Source organism: Octopus bimaculoides, chromosome 1 (genome assembly GCF_046866305.1).
Source record: "Octopus bimaculoides isolate indiv1 chromosome 1, ASM4686630v1, whole genome shotgun sequence".
Classification (NCBI taxonomy): Eukaryota; Metazoa; Mollusca; class Cephalopoda; order Octopoda; family Octopodidae; genus Octopus; species Octopus bimaculoides.
The window spans coordinates 85,957,358-85,961,160 of NC_142928.1; the positions used below are offsets into that span (position 1 = coordinate 85,957,358).

The following is a 3,803-nucleotide window of genomic DNA, read 5'->3' on the forward strand; positions in this document are numbered from 1 at the left end:
CACGCACACACACACACACGTGTACATGTATATATATATATATATATATATATATATATATATATAGATATAGATAGATATATATATATATATATACACATATATTTCTCCTGTTTGCATCACCATACCTATGGGGCGGGGGGAGATTGTGTGTGTGTCCGTGTGTATGAGCATTAGGTTAGTTAAAATATGCTTGTGGCATATTTTGACTGCAGCTACTGTTGAGAATTCACTGCAGCTATCGTTGAGAAAAGATTCTATCCTATGGTAAAAAGTGTTAAAAAAAACATATCTGCCCAGTGTTTCTCTCTAGCAGATTCCCAGACGCTCATATCTCGCTCTTTAGCCTTCCTCAATGGGAAATGCCGAGGAGTAGTCGAGGGCGGCGGTGGTGGTGACGCGCTCACGCGTCATCCGTCACGGCCGCCTACGATTCGCCGACCTTAGGTAAAAGTATAGAATGTTTTGCCTAAGGTCGGCAAAATACTGCAGAGATAATCCTGGACTAAGTCCGTAGGTTTCACTGAAAAACAGCAGTCAATATCAGTAACTGATTTGCGCTAGTGGTTCGCCCGGTCGGAATAAAAATAGCAGCAGCAGCACCAAACAGTTTGAAATTAACAAACTTTATTAGAAATAAACCAACTTTTAGCCAGTTAAAATATGTCTGTGACATAGTTAAAGTTCTTTCTAAAGGCAAATTCAATGCAGTTGCCCTGCAGAAGAAATGTCACGCTATATATTTTAACTAATCTAAAATTCGTTTATTCTTAATAATTACTTGGCAGTGATGCTGCAGCTATGTATGTATGTATGTATGTATGTATGTACTTATGTATGTACATATGCATGAATGTATACATATAGATGTAGGTATGTACATATATGTAGGGATATATAATTACATGCATATATCCCTACATATATGTTACATACCGACATCTATATGTATACATTCATGCATATGTGAGTACAGGACATCACAAAAAACGTTTGACACAATGAGAAACGAAAACAAAGACGAAGACAGAAAACGAACTTTCTTTCGAACAACGAAAAAAAACAAACATGTGTGTGTGTGTGTGTGTGTGTGTGTGTGTGTGTAAGGTAGCGTGTGTGTGTGTGTAAGGTAGCCTGTGTGTGTGCTTGTTGTGGTAACTGTGTGATATGTGCATATACAGCATATATACATATATATATATATATATATATATATATATATATATATATATATATATATATATATATATATATACATACACACATACATACATACATACATACATGTGTGTGCGTACATACACATATACATATATATAGATAGATAGATAGATAGATAGATAGATAGATAGATAGATAGATAGATAGATAGATAGGTAGATAGATAGATAGATAGATAGATACAAGCACGCATACATATATACATATATACACACGCATACACCCACACATACAAACTCACATTCGCTCATATGCGTGTACATGACACTATATGGCATTGCATAATCACAAACGCCTTTTAGAGAAAACAAAGCTTAAGTTTCCATCTACTGACTACATTTGTCGCATTCCAAACCTTTGCACTATTATCAAGGGAGTAAGTTTGGATTTCGTAAATTTCACAACGCTAACGGTAAAGTTCGGTATGTTTCAGAGATCTTCACGCCCACTGTATAAAGAATACTTCTACAAAACGCAAATACTTGTATGAGAAACGTCATACTGGAAACTCGAGGCGTCTGAATAGCTTCTGAAATGTCTTTAGATTCAAAACAGGAAAAAAACAGAGAGGAAATAGAGAGAAAATAAGGAAGAAATGAAAGAGGAAAGGGGGAGGAGAAAGGCTACTAATATAAGCGAGAGGGTGAGAGAGAGAAAAAGGGGGGAAGTGGACAAGCTAGAAATAGAAGTAAGAGGGTGAGAGAGAAAATGAGCAAGAGTGAAAGCAGAGTGGAGTCACACAGAATATATATACTGTTAAGAAAGTCGGATGGGGTGTGCCAATACTTAATAAATGAAAATATGCGTTGCAAATAAACAATGACAGATAAAAAGACGTATACGTATATTGAGGGTACAACCGGACGGGCGACAGACACAAAAGGTCCCTAATTCTTCATCAGTTATCAACCAAAATGGTAATACTCAGTTTCACATATATACATACATACATACATACATTTGCTTTGCACAGAGGCAGTATCATAGCTAATCAGGGTTATCCGATGCGCGGTTATTGCTAGTTGAAACTATATATATATATATGTATGTATGTATGTATGTATGTATGTATGTATTTAAACCTGGATGGGACTGCAGGCAAGTTATCTCACCTGTTTGTTATTTTCAGGTGTTCTAACACCAATTGGTATGAGTGAGTCTTCCCCCAGAGCAGCGAAGTGGCGAGCAAGCAAAACACATACATTGAGTATGTGCGGTCGGTAATGTTTACTACACTAGAGTTGCTTTTAATTTGTACATATAGTTGAAATCTATAGAAAAACGAAAACCGAAGACAAGTGTATGAACAACAAGCAAGAGTATTAGTTTGACACTCGGGAAAAATGAGAAAGTCTTTTACATTTCGAGCTTACGCTCTTCAACATAAAGTAATAAGAGGAAATAAATAGAGACAGAATGAAAAAAGAACGTGTAGAGTTCAGCGTTCCAGCATGGTTAAGGATTGGAAAAAAAGTGGTTGAAAGAGGATGAGATAATAATAAAAAAAGAGGTTGACTGAAAGGAAGATAATAATAGTCAGTGATACCAACAAGAGAAGATGCATGTGCGTGTATATATGAGAATGGTGTGTGAGTGTGTAAGTGTGTATATGTGAACAGGGGCGAGTGACTTTGATGTGTTTGAGTGTGTGCGCGTGTGTGTGTGCTTGTGTGTGTATTGTGTGTAGCAGTTGATGTGTGCTTTTTCGCGTGGTATGTGCTCGTGTATGAGTGCCTGTGGCCAAACGGTGTACATGTGTATGGTGTTTGCATGTGGGCGAAAGTTTTCTTTATCTATGTATGTTACGTGAGTTTGTGTGGGTGTGGGAGTGTGCATGATAGTATGTGCTGTGCGTACTGAGTTAAAGAGTGTATGGTTGCTCATTTGGTGGTATGTGTGATGATGCTACTGAAGATTGTGTGTGGATGTGTGGATGATGGTATGTGGTGTGAGTGTTGAGAAGTGATCAGTGCTAGTGTGTGAAGTGGTGTGGGGTTGGTGTAAATGAAGAGAGAAGGTGAGGTTGATGTCAGATGAAGAGAAGAGGTAAGTTGATCCCATGTGACGCAAAGGAGCGAAGAGAGAAGATTAAATCCTGTTCACGGTGAAGGTGGGAGTCCGAGTGGCCCCTCAACAAAGACAGTCCAAACACAGTCAGACGCTGTAGTGAATGACCGGTAGAGTAGAAATGGTGTGAGACCAGTGTCATTACCGAGTCAGATGTCTCTGAAGTGCTCCGCGAACTGGGCAGCCAAGCGACGTCCCGTTTGACTAATGTACAGGGAAAGACAGAGAGTGCTGGAGATGCAATAAATGACATTACTAGAAGTGCAAGTAAATGAGTCAGTGATGTGATAGAGACGATGATGGGTGCCTGTGAGGATGGTGGTGTTGGAGTGCTAGAGGCAGGTGCGACAGCGTGGACGAGAGCAGAGGAACGAGCCAAGTTGGGAAGTAGGGTTAGGAAAGCAACTGTGGACCAAAAGGTCACGCAGATTATGAACTCATTTGAAGGAGGGAAGGAGTAGGTTGGGGAAAATGTGCGAGATGGAAGTGTCGGACCGGAGTCACCAGAAGACTCG

The 3,803-nt window shown here is 39.2% G+C and overlaps 1 non-coding gene across 1 annotated transcript; it reads left to right on the forward strand.

The window, feature by feature from the left end:
• The first annotated feature begins 2,182 nt into the window (after positions 1-2,182).
• LOC128250066 (U4 spliceosomal RNA) lies at positions 2,183-2,320 on the forward strand. Its single transcript, XR_008266181.2, has one exon. It is a non-coding gene; the product is annotated as a U4 spliceosomal RNA (small nuclear RNA).
• The last annotated feature ends 1,483 nt before the right edge of the window (positions 2,321-3,803 follow it).